The 11,182-nt window shown below is 38.8% G+C and overlaps 1 protein-coding gene across 5 annotated transcripts in view; it reads left to right on the forward strand.

The window, feature by feature from the left end:
• Pds5b (PDS5 cohesin associated factor B) overlaps positions 1-11,182 on the forward strand; it is a 157,653-nt gene that overhangs the window by 31,574 nt on the left and 114,897 nt on the right. The gene's annotated exons all lie outside the window — the stretch shown is intronic.

Here is an 11,182-nt window from a genome sequence, read left to right on the forward strand (position 1 = left end):
TGATAGACCTTCTCCAACAAAGCCACACCTTCTAATCCTTCCCGAACAGTTCACCAACTGAGAAACACAATTAGCCAATGGTGGGCCACATATTTTTCATCAATCCCTTTGTTGGACACCTTGGTTGGTCATGTAAGTTAGCTATAATAAGTAGAGCTTCAGTGAACACCGATGTGCAAGTGTCTCTGTATTGTACTGACTTGGAGTCTCCTGGGAAATACACAGGAGTGAGATGTATGCATGCCCATCCCCCTCCCCCTCCCCCTCCCTAGTCTGTGTATTATTTTTTGGCAGTGCTAGGAATCGAGCCTATGGCTTTGTACATGTTAATTAAATACTGACCACTAGGCTGTATCCCTGACTCTGCATGGGTTTTTAGAAACAGCTTTATTTAGTTATGACTCACTCACTTGCCATATAATACACTGAAGTGTACATTCAGTGGTTTAGATTTTCCTGTCTCTGTCTCCTGAGTACCAGGATCTTTGAACATCTCGTAAAGATTTATTTATTTATTTCTCTAAGATTAATTAATTAATTAATTAATTAATTATGTATACAACAGTCTGCCTGCATGCATGCTTGTAGGCCAGAAGAGGGAGCCAGATCTCATTATAGATGGTTTTGATCTACCATGTGGGGAAATTGAACTCAGGACCTCTGGAAGAGCAGCCAACTCTTTTAACCCCCTGAACCAACTCTCCAGCTTGTAAAGATTTATTTTTATTTATGTGTATGTCTGTGTGCAGGTGCCCATGGAGGCCAGCTGAAGGTATCCAATCCCGTGGAGCTGGAGTTACAGGCGGTTTGTGACATGCCCAGTATAGATGCTGGGAAACTATGGTCCTTTGGAAGGGCTGCAAGTGCTCTTAAGTCTGAACTGCTGAGCCATCTCTCCAGCCCCACTCTTCCTTTTCAAAGTTAGATTGTCTCTTTAATCATTAAATTGTAATAGTTCTTTATTACAATTTAGGGACAGGCAAGTTCCTTATTGGGTACATGATTTGTATAAAATTTCCTCCATTCTGCAAATTGTTTTTCTCATTTTTGATGGAATTCTTTTTCATACAAATTTTAATCAGTTTATTTTTGTTCATCTTTTTGCTGTCATAGCTGGGAACTGTTTGCACTGCCTAATTAATGCAAAGTCATCAAGATTTAAACCTGTTTTCCTCTGAGAGGGTGTGTGTGTGTGTGTGTGTGTGTGTGTGTGTGTGTGTGTGTGTGTGTGTGTGTGTGTGTGTGTATGTGTATCTTAGATTAAACCTTTATTTTTTCCACAGTGAATGTTTGTATATGATGTGAAGTTGTTCCACACACTACTATTTAAAAATCTTTGTGTGTATATGCCATGTATATTCCCAGATAGATAGCAAGACCAGAATAAGCTATAGTTATTAAGGCAGTGAGTCACTACAGGGAATCTTGGCTGTTTGCTCATATAAATGAAAATATCTTTAAGGGGCCTTGAATTTATATTTGGGGTGCTTTGAGGTGCTAGATAATTTGGAAGCTCTTTGAGGTCCCTTGATATCTGTATAGATCTGGGGATGTTTTGAGAGGAGGACGGACATTTTTAATACTAAACATCTTTAGATACGAACACAGCATCTCTTTAATCATTGAGATTTTATTTAATGCTGTTTAGTAAAATGTTATAATTTTCTTTATATAGATTTGAAATATTTTTGTTAGCTTTTAAACAAGGAAAAGTTTTGCTTTTATTTCTTTTTGTTGTTGTTGTTAAAGATTTATTTATTTATTATATATAGTGCTGTGTCTGCATTTTGCCTGCAGGCCAGAAGAGGGCATCAGATCTCATCTTAGATGATTATGAGTCACCATGTGGGTGCTGGGAATTGAACTCAGGACCTCTGGAAGAGCAGTCAATGCTCTTAACCGCTGAGCCATCTCTCCAGCCCTTTGTTTCTTTTTTGTTCAAATGAAATGAAACAGTTTTCTTCTTTGAATTTTTGGAAATTTCTGTGAGCCTAGTGTTTCTTTGTGGGAAGATTTAAGTTTTCAGTGATATTCAAGACTTTATTTTCTCATCTTGAGTAGTTTTTGTTACTTAAGTTTTTCTAGGAAATTATGTCACAGATATCAAATTTATTGACATAAATTAAGAGTCTTCAGCCAGGCATGGTGGCACATGCCTTTAATCCCAGCACTTGGGAGGCAGAGGCAGGTGGATCTCTGTGAGTTCCAGGCCAGCCTGGTCTACAGAGCGAGATCCAGGACAGCCAAGGCTGTTATACAGAGAAGCCTTGTCTCAAAAAACCAAGAGGGGTAGGGGGAAAGAGAGCCTTCAGGGTGTCTGCTTTTTTGCTAATAAAATTATATTGAAACATATTCATTCATATTGTCTGGTTGAGATGTGTAGTTATGAAAGAAGATATGAGCTCCAGAAAAAAACCTGTGCTATGTGATCTTTTTCTTTAAAAAAAAAAAAGATACCGACTCCTGGTTTGAAGTACTATTTTTTCCTCTTTAAATTCTTTAGTTTCTAGTGCAGCAGTCTCCGTTTTATTCCCAGTGTTCTTTCTTTCTTTTCTATTGATCATCCACTTTAGAGACTTGTCCATTCTTTCGGCTGCTTTTATGCAGCCTATTTAATTTTAACTCTTGGCATTTTTACTGCTTGTTTGGAACCTCTCTTCTTTTCAATATGAATGTTTTACACTCCAAGAGTTTCTAAGTGTATGACTGTCTCTTATTCCTGTGTTTTATATGTAATATGCTAATTTTAAAATTATTTTGTTTTATGTGTATGGGTGTTTTGATTCAATATCTGTACATCACATGTGTGCCTGGTGTCTACAGAGACCAAAAGAGGATGTTGCTCGGGTCCCCTGGAACTGGAGTTACAGATGGCTGAGAGCTGCCGTGTGGGGGTGGACTGATCCTGGGTCCCAGTGCTCTTCACTGCTGTACCATCTCTCCAGTTAGAATTATTTTATGATTTGTTTGCCTTTTACATTTAACATAGGGTATCTCTCTCTTTTTGTGTGTGTGTGTGTGTGGGGGGATTTTTGAGACAGGGTTTCTCTGTGTAGCTTTGCACCTTTCCTGGATCTCCCTTTGTAGACCAGGCTGGCCTCGAACTCAGAGAGATCTGCCTGGCTCTGCCTGCTGAGTGCTGGGATTAAAGGTGTGCGCCACCGCTGCCCAGTTCAGGGTATGTCTTTTTGATTTATTAATTAAATTGCATTTTAGTTAGGAAGATAGGGTGGGTTAAGGTTTGGGTCTTTTTGAATTTGTTAAGACATGCGTTGTATAGAGATGGTCATCAATTTTTGTGAATCTTAGATTGCTTGTTTGAAAAGGTTCAGCAAGGGCTCTGGGTTCTGTAAATCTGAGTTTCTTAAAACTTTTTCTACTCATGACCCCATCTTGCCTGAGAAATGCTTATTTGACCTAGGGTATAGATGTAAAGGCAGATGTACAATTATAATATTTATTGATAATTATATATATTTATATATAATTTTTTTTTTTCATTTTTCAAGACAGGGTTTCTCTGTGTAGTCCTGACTGTCTTGGAACTCACTCTGTAGACCAGACTGGCCTTGAACTCAGAGATTCACCTGCCTCTGCCTCCTTGGATGCTGGGACTAAAGACATGTGCCACCACCGCCCAGCTATTTATTGATAATTATAAAGAAATTTATTTTAAAACAATTTTTGGTATTCATATAATTTTACCATTTATCAAAGAAAATAATACATCTGCATACTAGCAAAATAGACCTTTTTTTAAAACATAAAAATTGAGTCTTGGCCGGGCGGTGGTGGCGAATGCCTTTAATCCCAGTAACTTGGGAGGCAGAACCAGGTGGATCTCTGTGAGTTCGAGGCCAGCCTGGGCTACAGAGTGAATTCCAGAAAAGGCGCAAAGCTACACAGAGAAACCCTGTCTTAAAAAACAAAACAAATTGAATCTTGGCTGAGTATTTGATACTGCAAAATTAAACATTTCAACATTTTTCAGCAATCTATTTTAATTTAATAGTCATCAATGCTGAGAATAGCCTTCACCTAAATATGTAGTACGGAATGGCAGATGCATGCTTAGGGCTGTTTTAGAAATTGTTGGAATTTCTGTCTTAATCACAAGCCAAAATATAATTTTTGTTGTTGTTTTGGCCATTGTGTGTGTTGTAGTGCGTGCCTGTGTGCCTTTGTGCCTGTGTTTGTGTGTGTATGTTGGTGAGTCAGAGGCTGGTGTTGGATGTCCTCCTTGGTAATTCCATCTTATTTTTGAGATATGTATTTCATTAAGCCTGGAGCTCACTGATATGATTAGACTGGCTGGTCAATGAGTTCCAGGGGTTCGCCTTTGTCTCCTCTTCCAGCTGGGGTTACAGACAGCATTGACACATTCAGCTCTGACATGAGCACTGGGGATCCAGACCAGGTCCTCATGCTTGTTCAGCTGACTAAGCCAGTTTTCCAGCTCCGTAGTTAACACTTTCATAATGAAACTCAAGTTAGCAACTCAGAAGGGCTGTTTTTATAATCTCGCATGCTAACGCAGTACAGTCTGAAGATGAGTTCTTATTGACATGCAGAGGAATGACAGTAGGAAATAGTAACTACACCACTAAGTTCTATAAGAACAGAAGACTGCGTGTCCAGTGAAAACAGCACAGTCTACTGCACACCTCTCAGAGCTGGGCCCAGGTGCTGTGTGGTGGTGGTGGTGGTGTGTCATGTGATCTTACATACAGTGCTGTGTGTTTAGAACCAAGGCTGCATGAAGTTGTGTAGTGCAGAATTGGTCTTATTTATGTTGTATAGTCATTGTACACCTATCTGATTTTGGTCATTATGTGCTAAGTAACATTTGAGTACTGCCAGAGTTTTTACAACCCTCATATTCAATTACATGACCCCAAATGGGACTTGTGATCCATAGCTTAAGAAGCTGTGCTCTAAAAATTAATCAGATTTGTTAATTATAACCTCTAGTTTTTCTAGTGTATAATCTATCAGTAGTGGGAAAGATATTTTAAACTTGTACTGTGAGACAATGAAAAACAAAAAACACCCCCAAAATTTGTATGATGTTTGTATCTGACATAAATTAGGTTGATTAATTTTCATGTTTAATAGTTTACATAAATTTGAATCACTTTGCTTGTGGCTTGAATCCTAATCATTTCTGGATGGAATCTTAAGCTAGGCTGCCTGGCTGGCCAGAGAGTCCTAGGGATCCTCTTATTTCCACTTCCCCAACACTAGGATTACGTGTGTGTGTGTGTGTGTGTGTGTGTGTGTGTGTGTGTGTGTGTGTCACAGGTTCTGGAGCACAAACTCACATACTTAGTTTTCAAGATGAGCACTTTACTGACTGAGTCATTCTCTCCAGCTCTTCTTTGTGTTTTAAAAGCTGCTTGGTCTGTTAAGAATACAGGCATTAGCCAGGAGGTGGTGGCACACACCTTTAATCCAAGCACTTGGGAGGCAGAGCCAAGCGGATTTCTGAGTTTGATGCCAGCCTGGGCTACAGAACAAATTCTGGGACAGCCAGGACTACCCTGTCTCAAAACAAAACAAAAAAATTATATATACATAAACATGATATATGCATAAATATATATGATACATGCATAAATATATCATAATACACACACACACACACACACACACACACACACACACACACACACACACACACACACACAGAGGCACCGAGGCTCAGTGGTTAAGAGTGCATACTGCTTTTGAAGCAGACCTGAGTTCAGTTCCCAGCACCCACATTAGGCAGCTCACAACTGACTGTAACTGCATCTCTCTGGGTTGAATAGCCTCTTCTGGCCTCCTTGGGCATTGTACTTAAATGCACATATCGAGACACATAGACACATATTTGAAAATAAATGTTACGAAAAGAATATAGGTACCTGATTTTTGTTGTTGGCTTCTAGTTTATTTTTTCCTTTTCTTGGCCTTTTAAGACAAAATCTTGCTGAGTAGCCTAAGGTGGCTCAGAATTTTCTGTGTAGCCCAGACTAGCATCAAACCTACCATCCTTCTGCCTCAGCCTCCAAAATGCTAGAATTTTAGGGGCTACCTTTGCTTTTGTCTACCATGTCTGTCTTCTGTGTTTACTTGCATGCTTTAAAATGGTTCTTTGCATTTGTCCACCATGTTTTCTTTTTCTTTTGGTAGGAAAGTTACCTACAGTCAACAAAGTCCTTTTTCTTTAAAGAAACTGTTACCTTTGGCATTCTCACTGTTAAAAAAATTGACACTAAAGCTGGGCTGTGGTAGCACATGCCTTTAGTCCCAGCACTGGGGAGGGAGAGGCAGGCAAATCTCTGAGTTCAAGGCTACCCTGGTTCAGAGTGAGTTCTAATACAGCCAGAGCTACACAGAGAAACCCTGTCTCAAAACAAAACAACAAAATTGACATAAGCACAAAGGCCTTTCTGATCACTCTCCTCTTCCATTATCCATGTTAAAGTTGTTTAGTATTTTATTTTATTTTAGTTTTTTTTTGTTTCCAAATTATACTTGTTTTTATGTGCAGTGATTGATTTTGTATGTATTTATAGTTTTTTTTTTTTTTTTTTTAAGAGGCGTTCTCACTATGTAGCCCTGGTTGACCTGGAACTCTTTAGACTGGGCTGGCCTTGAATTCATAGAGATAGGCCTTGAATTTACTCTGCCTTGAGAGTGCTGGGATTAATGTGCTTAACACAGTTTTAAAAACCCATTCATGCCGGGCGGTGGTGGCGCACGCCTTTAATCCCAGCACTCGGGAGGCAGAGCCAGGCGGATCTCTGTGAGTTCGAGGCCAGCCTGGGCTACCAAGTGAGTTCCAGGAGAGGCGCAAAGCTACACAGAGAAACCCTGTCTCGAAAAACCAAAAAAAAAAAAAAAAAAAAAAAAAAACCCATTCATTTATTTTGTGTGTATGTATTTGTATAGTGAGATACTACATGCTTGTGGAAGTCAGAGGACAAATTGTGGGAGTTATTTCTCTCCATCTACTATGTGTGTTCTAAGGAGCGAACTCCTATTGTCAGGCCTGATTGCAAGTGCCTTTGCCTGCTGAGCCGTCTTAACTGACCCCTAGCATGTTTTATTTTGTTGTTTTGATTTGTATTGGTGGTGCTTGCTTTATAGAAAATGCCGTCTTGTATTCATATTATTCATATATTACACATACATTTAAGCGCAGATCACAGTATATTGGCTATGCCAGCACAACTTCTTTTTAAAAAAAGTTTCTTCTTACAGTTATTTATTCTATTTGTGTATATGTATTATGTGTGTGGGGACACATGAGGTCAGAGGACAACTTGGGGGAAAGTAGGTTCTCCTACTGTGTAGGAAAATCAGGTCACCAACCTTGTCGCCAAGAGCCTTTACCCTGTAAGTCATTTCACTGGCCAGATATACACCTGTGTAATGGTTGTATACTGTATTCCACAGTAATAATATTCTACATTTCATGAAGCTATAGCCTTGTTGATGCCAGATTTTTCTCATTTTACAATAAAAATATTTTTTAAATTAAAAAATTTTAACTATTATACACTATCTCCCCCCTTAAGAAAGGTTATAATTGCATTTGAATATCTGACAGATGAATAGTTTTCAGAATATTCACTGAGTACCTTCTTGACATACAAGGAGTGTGTTCATTGAACTGCTCTTCACTCAGACAAGCACTGGGCATTGTTAACCAGGTTTTGGTTAGAAATGAGCTTCATGAGTGAAGTGAGTTTGAAGAAGCCTTCTTCTGCAGAGTTACATACCCTAGATTAACCATACCTTGTGATCACTGGCCTTTGGGTATCTTATGTTGCTACACATTGCTGCATGACTTGAATAGTCTGAATTGTACTTTGGCTTGCATTAAGATATAAAAATGAGTGAATAAAATGAACTCCTATGCTTAATTCTAGTATAGTGCAGGTTTTTGTTTTATGCCCATAGGAGTTCAGTAAAAACTCAGTTGTCAGGAAAAAACTCTTATTTTTTAACTTGTAGATGATGTTGACCTTATAGTTGATATTTCTGTCTTACTTATTTTAAGATCTTTGAAGCTTGTTAGATTATTAGTTATCTATTTAAAGTGCTTTATATTTTATTTTGAAATCTATAAAGCCAGAAGTTGGGAACTACTATTCTTGTTTCTAGTCATGCACAACATAAGCAGCAGATAGGGTATAGTTCTCATTCTGCTGTTCAGGAGCTTTTGTATGCTAGATGAGTCATTGACCTTCTCTTGGCTGTCCATTTTATTCACAGAGGAAATAATTAAAAGTTGCTTTCCCCAAAAGAACTTTCAGCAAATTCAAGGACTATATGTGGTATTCCAAAAAGAGGGGGAAAAAAAGAAGTATAAAGTAAGGCAATGATAAAAGTGTAATCAATTCTAAGTGAGTATTTGGAAGGCAAGTAGCTCAGAAAGGGAGTTTATTGGTATTGTGTAATCAGAGGCTTTTCTCTGTCTTGCCAGTGATTCCCAAATAACCCAGCAGCCGCTTCCCAAATAATTGACTTGGAGGTTTAAAATTACTTACAAATGCTTAGCCAGTAGCTCAGGCTTATCACTAGCTAGCTCTTACACTTAAATTAATCCATAATTCTTACCTATGCTTAGCCACGTAGCTTGGTACCTTTTCTCAGTATTGTATTCTCATCTTGCTTCCTCTGCATCTAGCTGGCAACTCCTGACTCTGCCCTCCTTCCCATCATTCTCAGTTTGGCCTTCCCACCTAACTTCCTGCCCAGCTACTGGCTTGTCAGCTTATTAATCAATGACAGTAATAAATACTTACAGTGTACAAGAGGATTATTCCACAGCAGTGTTGCTCTTTATAACTTTAAATAGTAACACACAAAACAACACATTCCTGGGCCACAGTTAAAAGTGCTTACTGGCCAGGCAGTGGTGGCGCACACCTTTAATTCCAGCACTCAGGAGGCAGAGCCAGGTGGATCTCTGTGAGTTCGAGGCCAGCCTGGTCTACAGAGTGAGATCCAGGACAGGCACCAAAACTACACAGAGATCTCAAACAAACAAACAAACAAGCAAAACACCAAAAAAGTGCTTACCGTGCGGATTCCTAGAACCCGTTGGTGGAAGGAGAGAATAGACTCCTAAAGAGTTGTCCTCTGACTTGTGTGTGTGTGTGTGTGTGTGTGTGTGTGTGTGTGTGTGTGTGTACACGTACATACTGCATACATAATAATGACATATAAAAAAATAAAAACAAATTGAACATGATCCTTAACTTTTCATTTGGGGATCATGAACTTTCTAGAGAATATATATAAGCTATGGATTATCTCTGAAAAAGTACACTGTTCCTATGTATGCAAACTTTATATACTCTTTCACATGTCTAGATAGACCTTCTATAGACCATTGATGGGTTTCCTACATAAACTTTTTTTGGGGTGGCTGTTCATCATCTGGCTCTTACAATCTTTCCACTCCTGTTCCACATAGATCCCTGAGCCTTGAGAGGAGGAATTTGATAGAGGCATCTGATTTAGGGCTGCATGCTCAAATCTCTCATTCTTTACACATTGTCCAGTTGTGAGTTTCTCTGTTAGTTGCCATCTAATGCAAGACAAAGCTTTTCTGATATGGGTTGAACGAGGCACTGGTATAGTGGTGTGTCATTAGAAGTCATTGTATTGCTATGCATCTGTTTAAGAGCTGACCTAGAACATTAGTGCTCAATCTGGGGTGATTTTGCTTAGGAGGGGACACTTTAGGTTTTCACAACTCAGAGTGGTAGTGATGTGAAAGTGCTACTGGTATCTAGTGGGCAGAAGCCAAAGCCACTGCTAAATTCCTGTAGCACACCAAATGCTTGATCCCTATGCAAAACAAGAAATTCTGGACAAAAATCTGAAAAAAAAATGAATTAGATCTCTGAAAAATACTTAAGAACAACTGTTTACTCAGCTCTTTTAGTTATAGTTGAGTGGTAGGTAATTTGCAATTGTAATCACTGGGTATCAGTTGGTTTTAATTATTATTCCTATAATTTTGTATAGTTTATTCTCATTCCTTTTTAGATATCTCCTTAAACGTCTTTGTGGTTACTTTTAGTCTATGTGTGTCTTGGTCAGTGAAATGAGTTTCTTGTAGCCAACAAACAGTTGGCTTCTGGCTTTTCTTTCTCTTCTCTCTCTCTTTCTTTTTTTTTTTTGGTTTTTTTTTTTTTTTTTTTTTTTTTTTTGTCTGTTCTGCCTTCCTGTGTCTTAGAGAGTTAAGACAATGGTTACATTTATGGCTGTTATTGAAAGATTTTTTTTCCCCTCTTCATCTTAGGGGCTTGTTGGTTTACTAAGTTAATGGAATTAATTCTTTTCCTAATTCTCATTCTTGTAGAGAGGTTACTTCTTTCCTGGGCTTTCATTGAGAGGTCTAAATTTTCCCCATTTTACAGCCGGATCTAGGTTTTATTTTTTTTAAGAGCAAACAAGTTTTTTTCCAATGAAGGGCCATTGTCAACACGCCCCCCAACATTAGAGAGACCAGGAGGGAAGCACATAGAGGGCCTGAGCCAGCTTCCACAGTATCACAAGACAGACCAAAAAGGACAGTTCTGTAACCCTCTGAAACAGGCCTGGACTGGCTTCAGTATGCCCAAAGACAGAAAAACTAAAACTTCAGCCAATTAAAAATATATGAATGTAACTGCTGCTTGTTTAACTAGTCATGTTTTAAATGAACTCTTCGTGAAATCCCCCTAGCTGTGCTTAAAAAGACCTGCACGCCTTTGTCCCAGGTCATTGCCATTTTGTACAGGTGAATGACCCCACATATGCTGGTAAATAAACGCTCTTTGCTCTTGTATACTGTTTGAATCTGGGGTCTTCCTTCAGTGTTTTCTTGGACCTCTGCATCATGACTCTATTTATCTTATCTGTTTTTCTAAGTGTGGCATTCCTTAGAGTATCTTCTGCTATGCTAGTTTAATGGGCATAAATTCCTTCCTTCCTTCCTTCCTTCCTTCCTTCCTTCCTTCCCTCCTTCCCTCCCTCCCTCCCTCCCTCTCTTTCTTCCTTTCTTTCTTATGCTTTTATGGAAGATCTTCCTTTTACCTTTTGCCTAAGGGGTAACTTTGTCAGATGTTGTAAATCTTGGTTGGTAGTTATATTGTGACTTGACTTGCAATTCATCAATCCATGCTTTCCTGACCTT

Source organism: Peromyscus californicus, unplaced genomic scaffold (assembly GCF_007827085.1).
Source record: "Peromyscus californicus insignis strain IS unplaced genomic scaffold, ASM782708v3 Scaffold_2__1_contigs__length_46816999, whole genome shotgun sequence".
In the NCBI taxonomy this organism is placed as follows: Eukaryota; Metazoa; Chordata; class Mammalia; order Rodentia; family Cricetidae; genus Peromyscus; species Peromyscus californicus.